Source organism: Mus musculus, chromosome 14 (genome assembly GCF_000001635.26).
Source record: "Mus musculus strain C57BL/6J chromosome 14, GRCm38.p6 C57BL/6J".
In the NCBI taxonomy this organism is placed as follows: domain Eukaryota; kingdom Metazoa; phylum Chordata; class Mammalia; order Rodentia; family Muridae; genus Mus; species Mus musculus.
In genome coordinates, this window is record NC_000080.6 from 90,643,789 (window position 1) to 90,657,358 (window position 13,570).

A 13,570-nucleotide genomic window follows, 5' to 3' on the forward strand; every position below is an offset into this window, starting at 1 on the left:
CCCACCAACCTAAATCTGTATCAGTCTGGATCTTTCTCATTAGAAAAAATGCATATAAATCAACTTCAGCAACAAGCACCATAATAATAATAATAATAATAATAATAATAATAATAGCAGCAATATAATTAGAGAATGTCAAAGTATCTTTCATTCTCCTGTTGCAGTTGTCATGGAGGCTTACTGTCTCTATCTGGTAATCTAAGTCTAGTCCTGGAAGCTTCTAGCCTCCTTACAATTTTATCTATGCTTAGAGTATTCAGCCTCGGATATTAACTACTGAAAAAGCTCACCATTTCCTAGTATTTTCTGAATTCTGTTGGTTGATTTCACTCAGCTGTTCTGGCTCAAACTCCTCTCCATGATGATTGATTCAATCTAGCTTCTCTCAGTTCCTTACAGAATTGGTTTGCTTGGCCTCATACTAAATCTTCCAATATGTTCTAATCCTATGCCTCCTTCTCACTCTCCAGCTTGTTCTATCTTCACCTGTATATGCAATCTGTCTGTGTACAACTATCCCTCCTCCTTCTCCTCCTCCTCCTCCTCCTCCTCCTCCTCCTCCTCCTCCTCCTCCTCCACCTCTTCTTTCCTGCATTGCCCCTTAAGTAGCTTCCACTTTTTCTTTCTTCTTGTGAGAGTTAGGCACAACCTATCCTGTCAAATCTTTCTCTGGTTAGTCACTTTGTCTAACACTCAATTAGACCTCACTTTCAAACATGGGTACTTCCTCAACAAACTAACTCTATCTACATTGTTTGGTCTTCACAGTGTGTACTAAGGGCATGTCTGTATTTCATTCTGAGGGATTAGATGTATGCGCTAAGGATGAGCCACACTACAACTAGAAACAGGCTTTTTTCAGCAAACGAAACAATTTTTGGGTCCATAGTACGATCAGATATCCTGCAACAAGATAATTAAAAATGCAAGCATACCTGAATAGATAAAACAAACAAAAACTAAAACAAACAAACAAACAAACCAACACAAACCAAAAATACAAAAAGCAAATTAAAAAGCATAAGAAACACAGACAGAGAAACAAAACAAAATGTCATGCACAGAAATTTCCTAAAAACATAAATTTGAAAACCATAATAGTTTAGCAATAGATCTGTAGGTTACAAAAAGAAAAGCAAAAACAAACAATAAAAAAACATTTGACCAACAATAAAAGACAAACAATATCATCAAGGACTTTTTCTGTGCTGTCCATCTACTGTTCTGCGAAGGGTTTTTAAGAGTGGTTTGTGTACCTAGTAATACTCCTTTTGAGAAAACTAATTTTACCTTTGTGAAAAGAGCTTTAAAACTAGGAATGCCTGCTTGTGTCCATCTCTCCTCTCAGCACCAGCACCCATCTGGCATAGACTTGTGCAAGCCCTAGTCATGCTTCCACAGATATTTGAATTCATATGTGTGTTGGTCCTGTTGTGTTTGGATGTCATTGTTTCTTTGTGTCTCCATCACCTCTCACTCTCAAATTCTAATGACCTCCTCTTCCTCAGGTTTAATAAGCACCACACAAAAAGAATTAATGAAGAAAACCCATCCAGGACCTTCTTTCACTTGCTACACTTTGTCCATCTGGGGATCTTTGTATTTGGAAGCTTCTCTGATGGTGGCTAAGCAATACACTGCTCTATGACTTCAACAAAAGAAAGCAGTTAGGAGTCTTTTTTTTTTTTTTTTGGCTAGGCTCCTTTAGCAGAACAGTAGGGTTTGGCTTCCCTCTAAATTTTTGGCCTGTCGACTACCAACGTAGTGCCAAGAATGGGTTCCATATCATGGAATGTGCCTTACATCCAATCAGATATTGATTGGTTAGTACCATAAACTTTGTGCCACTATTGCACAGTTGCATTTTGCATGAGGTCAGCATTCTAGATGGAAACATTTGCTGTTGTATGTATTGCTGTTTACCTTTCTACTTTGGAAGCATGCAGAGTACCTTGTAGTACTATGAACATCAGTTAGTACAGATGAATGCTCTAGGTAGGCATTATTGTGACTTCTCCGTGTTCAATGAGTTATGTAGTGGTTTTCTTCAGCAATATGGCCTTACCATCAGTTTGTAGGAAGCAACTAGCTATGACAAGCATTGGTTGTTTGGGGAGTCTCATGAGGTCACATTGGGTGACAAGTTTATTAGATGCAACCTGTTTGTATAATTGAAGGCTTCATATGGAGACAAAAAATGTCTAGTTGGGTTTCTTTTACCACAGTTATTTTCAAATTACCTTTTAGATAACTTTAATATATGTATGCATTTAGAAAGTTCCTACTGTTTTTTGTTCCTATACAGTCCCTCAGATGAGTTTTTGCTTTAGTTGCCAATCACCTTCTTCCCTTCCTTACTTGATTCTTCTACTCCAGAGCCCAACATTCATCCATAACTACCTACCTGATTCTCTCTACCTAGGATGGTCCAATTCTCCTTCAAGTTCCTTACTCTTACCACTGTAGTTTTGTGGATTGTAGTCTGCTTCTCAAAGGACTTGAAAGCTAACATCCACATACCAGTAGTATGTTTTTTGATTTTTGTTTCTGGTTCAACTCACTTAGAGTTTACTTTTTTCTTTTGTGGTCTCATTAGTTTACCTATGAATTAAATGATTTCATTTATTTAAGGGCTAAGTAATAATTCAGTACATGAATGTATTATATTGTCTTTATCCTGACTTCCATTGAGTAGCATATAGGTTGATTAAAATATGTGCCCATTATGAATAGAACAGCAATGCCATATTTGAGCAAGTGTTTCTGTGGTAGACTGAAGTGTCCTTTGGGCACATGCCCAAGAGATCTTGAGGTAGATGGATTCCCTTCTTACTGAGGAACAGCCACATTGATTTGCATAGTGGCTACAGACATTTTCACATTCACCAGCAATGCATGAGTGTTTCCCTTATGCCACACAGGAGCTGGGATTTTACTGATCTTGTCCATTCTGACTGGTGTAAGATGGAATCTCAAGCAGTTTTGATTTACATTTCTGTGATGAATAAGGATGTTGAACATTTCTCTTTTTTTCCATTTTTTTATTAGGTATTTAGCTCATTTACATTTCCAATGCTATACCAAAAGTCCCCCATACCCACCCCCCACTCCCCTACCCACCCACTCCCCCTTTTTAGCTCTGGTGTTCCCCTGTACTGGGGCATATAAAGTTTGCAAGTCCAATGGGCCTCTCTTTGCAGTGATGGCCTACTAGGCCATCTTTTGATACATATGCAGCTAGAGACAATAGCTCCGGGGTACTGCTTAGTTCATGTTGTTGTTCCACCTATAGGGTTGCAATTCCCTTTAGTTCCTTGGGTACTTTCTCTAGTTCCTCCATTGGGGGCCCTGTGGTCCATTCAATAGCTGACTGTGAGCATCCACTTCTGTGTTTGCTAGGCCCCGGCATAGTCTCACAAGAGACAGCTATATCTGGGTCCTTTCAGCAAAATCTTGCTAGTGTATGCAATGGTGTCAGCGTTTGGAAGCTGATCATGGGATGGATCTCTGGATATGAACATTTCTTTAATGGCTTCTCAGCCATTTCTGTTTCCTCCTCTGAGAAACTGTTGATTAGATACATACCCCATTTTTTATTTGGTTTCATTTATTTTCTTGAACTCTGGGGTTTTGTTTTTAGGTTTTGGATTCTGATCTTTTGTGTGGTTTTTGATTTTTGGACTTTCTGTTTTGTTTTGGTTTTGTACATTTGTTTTTGTTATTATTGTTGCTGTTTTTTAATTCTCTGTGTATTTTAGCTATTAGGCCTGTATATGATGTGGGGATAGTAAATATTATTTCCCATTCTTTAGGCTACCACATTGTTCTAATGATGGTATCCTTTGTTATACAGAGATTTTTTTTTTTCATTATCAGGATGTTTCATTGAAATCCGACATAGTTCTAGCCATATTAAAACACACATTCTACCATTCTTTCTCAAAGTAATTATAGCAGCAGGCAACTGTTTTAGCATGATATTTCAATTCACTCCCATCAATAGATGAGTGTTCCCCTTATGCCACATAGGTGCCAGCATAGTTTATTGAGTTTTTTCTATGTTGTCTTGAAATGGAATCTCAAAGCAGTTTGATTGACATATTTCTGATGTTTAAGGATGTGGAACATTTCTTTAATTGCTTTTCAGACATTTATGTGAATCAACATCATAATACATCTGTTGTGGATAGCCCTGGGGCTAAATATATTTGATGTTAATTCTGTTCTCCTGTGAACAAGGAATGAGTCAGCATTCAGGTGATTACCTGTAAACCTGCCTTAATTAAATAGAGCTGATGCCTGGGAGGATAAAAGGAAAGGTGGAGCAGAAGGTGGGGGAGTGAGAAGAAGGAGAAAATGGAAGAGGGAGAGGATGCAGAGGAAGAGGAAGAAGAAGAAAAGCTGAGCAGAAGCACATGACCTGGAGAAACCAAAAGGTCTAAGTTGTCTCATAGATGTGGAAGATTGTAGTGTAGCAGTAGATCTGCCCAACTTAGGTGCACAACATGAAATTATATTAACTGTGTTGTGTTTTTACTTGCTGTGGCTTATTTGGCAGGAGATTCACCTCAACATACATCAAGCAAGATAGCATCACAACTTTACAACTGCAAAGTAAGAAAATAAACCATTGCAAAATTGAATTCATTTCCTTCGCCAGGAGTAAGGCATCTTCCTTTTGCCCTGCAAATTTGTTTTATTATGTTTCTTTTTTTATATTCTGGGTAGAGTGACATCACAGTACTCAACATTGAAAAGGCATGAATTTATTTATTTATTTTTTATCTTACATATGGCCAAATTGTATTGAGTTTGTGCTCTGAACTCTGATCAATTTGGTTAATTTATTAGGTTTTTATAGGGCAATATCTAATTTTGGTTTTATCCAAATAACACAACTTTACTGGGTCTTACATCCAATTTTTTAATTACTTAATGATCCAATAGTACAAATTATCTCCAAAAAACCAAATGTTCACATTCACTAGCATGTACAATACCATATTTATAACCAGGTATAATAACAAAGAGTCATTGGAGAAATTACAGTTACCCGATTTAACTATTAGATTCTAAACTCATTAATTTTTCCTCAAGACAAGTGAAATGAAGAGAATAGAAAAGAGAATCTACATAAGGCAATTGAGAATACTAGGAAAATTAAAGGATTTGGGTGGGAAAAACATCCTACACATATTCATATATTTTGGGTAATTTACTTAACACATATCTGTTTTACATTGCAGTTTCTAGACTAGAGCCACAGGAAACATACTATTTTCATTTATGTTGCCTAAACAAGCAACACTGAAAGTTACAAACTTTAAAGTAGACTCTTATTTAAGTATGCCTAAAGCTGTGAATTAATTATGGCCTAAATAAGTTATTAAGACAATATTGCCATGGATACATTATTTATAGACAGATTTTTGGGAAGTTTGTAATAGCAAAATTACTGAAGTGACATTTCCAAAAACATTAACATGAAAATGAGGAGAATTTGAACAGAAAAAAATTATTCGATATACAGCCTCTTACTAAGATCATCTTCAATAATGTATACTGCAACTACACATTTTGTTTCTAATATATATATGTAAAATTCATGAGGTATCTCTAAAGCTAGCTTTAAATTAAGTTTGTATGTATAAATAAGAACATAGAAACCCAGTGATGGTAGGATTCATTTGATAATAAAATTATATCTAGACATTGTTACCATATGCACAATAAATATGTTAAGAACAAACTATCTTTAAGAATTGTTATAGACTGCAAATTTTAAATGTAAATTTGTCTCATTTTCTTGTTATGATATGAATATTATGTAGTTTAGAAATACCAGTGTAATTTATATTGTATTTTAGATGATTGATACCTCTTAAAGATTAAATAACAAAGAAGTGATCTCATTATATTCAGTGAGGCTTGATGTTAAATTTAATTTAGCAACTTTGCTGTATATTTATGCTTTTAAAGCAATAATATTATGCTATTGTTTAGAAAGATCTTACCAAGATTATCTCCTTTCAAGAAGTTAGACAGAAATAATCACTACAATAATTCTTAGACTGCAGAAGCTACTGCTTCAAGCACTGAAAGAAAGGAAAAAAAAAAGATGATCAGGAAGTTAAGATGAATTTACCTCATGTGTATTATCTATTAAATATCAAATCTTAAATGGTCAAGACAAAAGCTTGGAAATAAATATTACATGCTTTTTGTGCTAAGATGGGAAATCCAATCATAGTTCTGAATTCTCTTGCATCTCTCAACCATCAAATAAATTACAATAGTAGTTTGTGAATGTACTAGATGCTGTAATTTACTTCAGAATTGTGTAAACTTTCCACTAATCAGGAAATATGTATATTAAAATCAATGAATTATCAGTATTTATTTCCTTTTCATATTTAATATTTAGAAACTCATATTGATTACTATTTTTGAATAGTTAAAGTATTCTTTTACAAGGAAATATTTTGAGTCTCAACTTTTAGAAATATCTATGGGAAATTAAGCATATTTGATTTCAGCTTCAGAAATTTGCCTCCTAAAAGCATTCAGGTTATTTAACTTTTGTAATCAAGTATTGACTCATTTTCTTCATACAGCTATGAATTCCTCATAAGTGACAGACAACCAAGAGGTTTTTTTAAAAGGTGATATAATGCATGATTGAGGAATGAGTTTCTTCTCTCAGTAATTTGTCAGAAGATGTGAAGTCTTTGTGTCCTTGAGGGCTTCATATAACTATTGTTTACTTCTTAGAACTTCAAATATAATCTATTTGTCATTTAAGAAAATTAAAACTACAGTACCCAAAAAAGAAGTCATTGCAACATAATTATTATAATGTTTCTAATTAAAAACTTTTCAATGATAACTGCCATCGTTTAGGATATAGATATCCAAGTAGCAGTTTTAAATAAAGTAACTGACAAAAATAATGACTTGGAAGAAACATTTTCTTCCACGTAGGTCTCATTATTTTTTTTCCAGGAACTCCAATTGAGCAGAAGATTTTGTTTTATAGTATATTAAAACACATAGTATTATTAACATTTGGGAGTTTATACATTTTTTAAAACATTTTAACACTGTTACAGTTTTACTTTACCAAGTATGCCCACAAGGGCAAAGATAATTGAAATGATCTCTACCCCTGTTTGCCAGAATAGATAACTGCTAGAGACACAGTATTACCAGCTGAAATAATTAATCCAAATGGCAATTTTAAAAATGATAATTTTAGAAATAGACCTATAAATCTTTGAAGATGTGTCTAGGAAAGTGAAGGTACAGCAAGTGGAATTTTGATAGGCTCTGCTTGAAAGGAACTAAAGTAAAATTAAGTCCCTCGATTTATGAAAGGATCTAGGTGCTTTGTTTAATGTCTAATCATGTAGGAGGTTTTCCCCTAGCAGGCTTCCTGATAATGATTTGCCAATTCATCTATGCCTACACTTACACTGCATAAAGGAAAGACCATTCCATTTCTTTTTTCTCAGTTCTCACAGTTAATTTTAGGAGAGATAATCTTGAAAAGACACATATGCAATTACCTTCTGAAGCTAGGATTGACCCCAAAATGTAAAAAGTCACTTTCAGGAGAACATATATGAGTAGCATTTCACTTTCTGTGCCTGAAAAGTTGATTAAAACTTTATGAGGTTCTTTAGCTGTTCCTCTAGGCGCAGGCAGGTGAGTGCAGAGTATGGCTGTCTTTCTATTCTATCCTGGCGTGATATTCTAATCTATCATTTGTATCCTGCAAATATTCATTGCATATGTGTTTCAGACACAGATTTAAGAGTGCAGGGGATCTTGGCTTTTTCTTTGCAGAATCCATTATTGCTCAGTGAGTGCTTACAGTAATAGACACACAGACACAAGACCAGGGCAAGTGGCTAAAAAGAGAAATAACCAAGAGAGTTTATCTTTGTAGAGGAGGCATCTTTTAATGTCAGTGCTGCCTAAGAAATTAGAAGTGTTATGGTGAAAGGAGCTAAGAAACAACCCAGTACAAGAAATAGTCTGTTCTTAACAAGATACGTAACCTGAATATTCATGAGAACATTGTGAAGTATATCCTCTTCCAACATATGATTACTAATCATCAATATTTTTAAATTATCACTTGGTAATAAGGTTTATTTAAATAAATACGTTTTGAGTCTTCTATGAGGCATAATACACTATACAAGTTGAGGATGAAAATCTAGAACATATACAATGTCAGAAACAATTGCCAAATTATGTTGTATGTAGACTTCTTCGTACCACAGACAAAAGACAAAGAATTTTTGAAACTGAGGAATGACTTAAACTATTTTTTCCATGTTAACACTGTAATTTATTATTTTCACTTACTTACTTGTAAATTTCATAATAATTCTGGCTAAATTATCATAATCCTATATAGAAAAATTCATTCATAAACTATGCAATATTCATCACACATCTTGATGTATAAAGAGCCTCCCACACATATTCACTTAAGTCCTTGCTTTTCTAAAACATATTCGAGTCTTTGTTCATGTGCAAAAAATTGTTTAATCAATCGATCAGTAATGTTATAGATTCTATAGTGTAATATAAACACAAGAATATTTCATGTAAGATGAAAGATGTTTACAAGGATTAAAAAGAAAATGTATAAGAATAATGGCAGCATTTCTTCACCAATTGCAATATGTTTTCCACAATCTAAAAATAATTTTACCTAAAAAAATCACCATACCACTCATCTGCAGTAACTTTCTATTCGTGCATTAATATTATTTAGTCAAATAAATTTGGGGCTTACTATTTTTACTTAATTTCCATCAGAAAGTTTATGTATCAATAAGGATATTAGTTGAATTTTTCATTCCAATTTGTCATTAGGAACAGTAATTATTTATTCTGTTCTCTGTGATTTGAGTTATGATAAGCAGAGGTATATCTTGTCACCTACATTCCAATCTCTATCACAATGGTAGGGTTGGCTCTTATACTCCAGGAGATGTAGTCACACCAAGATGCTAGGGAGAATGAATTGTTAACATTTAAGTTTAGAAGGCACAGTACAGGGTGGAAGGCAGACCAAGGTGGGCAGCAAAAGCAAAGTATTTCCTTTATCCATGTCTTTGTCTACTGTTTGTCCTCCCATTCACCTATTTTGAGTTATAATAGTTTCCTTCCTGGCATTAGCAGGGGTCTTCTCGGTAACTATCCTTATCCACAACTCATCTTTTGGGGTTAGATGAAGACATATGTATAATGGTATATACCCATAAAATTGAATTTAGTAAGGAAAAGGTAGTATGTACCTAAAGTGTTTCAATCAAGAGTTGCTTCTTAAAATCACCACGGAGCTTCTCTAGAGTATTTCCATTATAATCCAACTTTTCCTTATATCTGTCATGCCTAACTGCAAGCTTTCTTTGTTAGTTTCTGCAGTGTATCCAACCTCACATTCACTTTAGCCTTAACGTATCTTAGTATAAATTTATTCAGTCATTGAAATGGTGTAGTGCAATTCAAAATAGTTAAGAGTTTTTTTTTTTTTTTGAATCTTTAAAAATAAGGATAAAGGTAAATCTTCAAGTCTTAGATAGTGATTATATATAATTCACATCAATAAAGAAGAGAAGAGTTTATACTTTGTTAAGCCATCACGGGAATAAAACAAAGCCTCAAATTACAGTGTTTCATTCATAAAATACTTTAGTAACAAGGTATTTTACTTTTTAAAATTATCTTGCTGAGTTCTTACCCAATCCCCCTCCCCTTTGCCTGTGAGAGGATGTCTCCTCTGGCAATCCCCAAAACTGGGCATCAAGTCTCTATAGGATTAGATGCATCTTTCCCCACTGGCGCCCAACAAGGCAGCCCATTGCTACATACATGCTTGGGCTCATACCAGCCTGTGTTTGCACTTTGCTTTGTGGCACATTCTTTGGGAGCTACCATCCCCTTCAGCTCCTTCAATGCTTCTCCTAACTTTTCCATAGGCTTCCCCTGCCTGCCCAAATGATGAATTCCCAGTTGGCTGGATCATTGGTCAGCCATTCCTTCAGTCTGTGCTACATTTTTATCCATGCATTTCTTTTAGACAGGAGCGATTTGGGGTCGAAAGTTTTCTAGGTGCTTTTTTGACCCCATCCCTTTACTTGAATTCCTCTCTGACTACTGAAGATAGTTTCTTCAAGTTTCATTTTTTTTTGTTTAGAAGGATAATTTTTAGAGAAGGTATCTGAAATTTCAGAGATATTTTTTAACAAGAAAAAAGTAAGTTACATCATTCTAGAGTATTATGATCCCTTCAGTAGAACATTTGAAATAAGCTTAAAACAGTTACATTTATCCTTACGGTTGCTTCAAATATTTATATTCAATACTATCATTGTTATACAAGGTTTCTTTTTGCTAATATTGGCTTAATCTGTCATTATTTGTTGACTATAATTTTCTAACTTTAAGTGCTTTGTGTTTGTATGTGTGTGGGATTTTCTGTGGGGGATTTTGTTCATTTTAAATTAATTAATTAATATATTTATTTATTTAATAACTTTTGAGGTAGCATCACCTCTATCTCAGCCTGGCACCTTCTATGTAAAAAAGGTTTAACTGAGTCTGTGCACAACTCTAATCGCCACTGCCCTAGTACCAGGATTACAGGTATGTGTGCCATTCTGTCATCTTTTATATATTTGTTTTATCTGTGGATTAGATTGTTTAGTTCTGGATTGTTTTAATCCAATCACATGGACTTAATAAATAAAATCAATGTATTTACAATTATATGATGTATTTACTTGTCATTCATTGTTATAATGTATTTACATTTTGACTTATTCTTTTTTTGTCTTGTATTTTCTGTTGTACTTTAACCTTAATATTTCTGTCTATTTTTTATTTTGTCTTCTCTCCAATTAAAAATTTAAAATTTTTTTCTTGGGTTGTTATTTTACTTTAATTTTTGAAGTTATAGATTGTAACTTCATTCTTTAGATGTTACTTTTGGTTAAAGTATGTTTTCTAAAAGCTGATGGTGGAGGTACAGGCATTGACAAGGATCATATCCTCCCAGATCCCTGAACTAGAGAGCTAAGGCTCATAGAGGCATGGATTCTTCATCCCTACCTTTTAGTATCTTTGAAAAGAGAAAGTTCTCTGCAGGATAAGGAAAGAGAAACCTGGACACCATCATGGACACAAAACCCTCCAACTGCAGAAACCTCTGCCCTGCAAAAGGTTCTGTGGCAATGGTGGCACAGAACTTGTGGGAGTGACTATCTAATGTTTGGTTTAAGTTGAGACCCATGTCATAAGAGGGAGCTCTTACCATAAACTGTCTGGATGGGCAACGACTAGAGACTGGCCAAAAAATAACCAACCAACCAACCAACCAACCAAAAAAACAAAGTAAATAACAGAAACAAATCACACCACCACCACCACCACCAGAAGAACAAAGCAAAAGCAGGATTCAAGAAGCTGAAGGGACAGCAACCCTACAGGAAAACCAACAGTGTAAACTAACCTGGACCCTCAGGAGCTTCAAAACCCATGGGCTGGTCCTAGCCTCCAGGCACATATGTAGCAGACAACTGCTTTGACTTGTTTCAGAGGGAAAGGATTCACCTAATTCTGTAGAGAATTGATGCTGCAGGGGAGAGGGATGCAGGTTAGAGCAACAACACAGAGGCAAAAGGGTTGTGAGATGGGGAACTCTGGGAGGCGGGGGGGGGGGTCTGAGAAGGGGATCAACATTTGGGATGCAAAAAAAAGGTAATTAATAAAAGTACATTATAAACATGATAAAAATACCAATGAAAAATTAAAAAAGAAAGAAAGAAAGAAAGAAAGAAAGAAAGAAAGAAAGAAAGAAAGAAAGAAAGAAAGAAAGAAAGAAAGAAAGAAAGAGAAGAAACAAAGAATCCAAACAACAAAATCCAGTCAAATCAATCAATGAAATGATTTGTATTGCTATTCTGCTCTGTTCACAGATTGCTACATTGTCCAGTCAGCATCAGAGAGGCTTTCCTACAGCGGCAAATGTGAAAGGGTGCAGAGACCCACAGCCAGACATTACCCAGAAAGTCTACATGGGTGGACTCCATCAGTTCTTTCTCTTTAGGGACTGGGGAACCTCACCAAATCAGGGAGGAAATAATTATAACCCTCTGAGATCAGTATGATCTTATCAGTAACACAAGGACACATGGGAAATATACATAAATTCAATGACTATGGGCAATCTAAATTATTTTTGTCTGAAATATGCTACTCCTTGAAATGATTCAATATTGACTCAAAATACTACTATAAATAAATCTTATACAAAACTAACATTTTAAAAATGAGAAGGAATTGGACATTACTGACTGAGAATAAATTAATTAGGTTTTATCTAATCTCTGTCAGTGAGAAAGACTTTTAGAAATACACAACACTTGAGAGAACTGCATCACCAGGTGATCAGTTCTCAAGACAGCATTCTTACATCCTGGGCAAAGTAGTGAGTTTAGAACCAATTTAACAAAGGGAAACAAAGGAAATTACCCAATGTTGATTCTGCCCTCTGCATACATACACATGAACAAAATGTTCCCAGAAACATGAATATATAACTCTAATTCACATTTAGCACACACAAAAAAGCAAATATATCTAAACTATGTATTACCCCCCCCCCAAAAAAAAATCCTTCAGTTCTCAAAAGTCTCCCAATCATAATTTTACAAGGAATTTACCACTTGAATTTAGAGGAAAATTACATTACTACACACACACACACACACACACACACCAATAATAATATAAGAAAAAGAGGTTAAAAGCCCATACATCTGAAATAAATTGAGAAAGCACATTTCCGATTACGTGTACATATGCTTCTATTAAAATGTCTGAACTTTTTTAGGCGTTGTCTGCTAGTGTTTTTATTTACATTTTGTCTTAAAGTGGAAGGGTTATGGCTTGTCTTTTAAAACATTTTGTTCTTTTTCTTTGTTGTTTTGGTTTTGTTGACTTTATTTTCTTTGTATATAGTCTTTCTTTTCTTCTGATAATGCTTTTTCGTTTAGCTCCTTCCGATGATTAAAGCTTTGAATTTAGAATAAAGGAAGTTTTAAAGTAATAGCACTTCAAAGTTAATATTGGCTTGTATTTCTGAAAGGGAGTCTGAAGCAGTTATTTTCCCATTGAATGTTCACAGATACTGCATGGGTCAGCCATGTGACAAACAACAGCAGCAACAACAACAACAACAACAACAACACAAAGATTCAAGATTTCTCAGGTTTAATATAATGGTAAAATGGCCTGAATATACCTAGTCTCTTAATTATACATATGTTTTACATACATAACAACTTTCATATCTGTATATTATTAGTTATTTATGAAATTGAGAACAGAATCTGTTTGTTTTATTTTCCATACAATTTTACTATTTAACCCTGGCTAGCCTGGTACTTACCATCTAGACTAAGTCTGCTTCATGTCTCAAACATCTGCCTACCCTCGCCCTCAAGTGTCTGAATATAGCTTGCATGGTTATGACAGACAATAATTT

General features: G+C 34.5%; 1 long non-coding RNA gene across 1 annotated transcript; it reads left to right on the forward strand.

Moving 5' to 3' along the window:
• Positions 1 to 4,560: 4,560 nt before the first annotated feature.
• Gm41226 lies at positions 4,561 to 13,269 on the forward strand. Its single transcript, XR_874884.1, has 3 exons — positions 4,561 to 4,617; positions 10,571 to 10,668; positions 13,211 to 13,269. It is a non-coding gene; the product is annotated as a predicted gene, 41226 (long non-coding RNA).
• Positions 13,270 to 13,570: the final 301 nt, after the last annotated feature.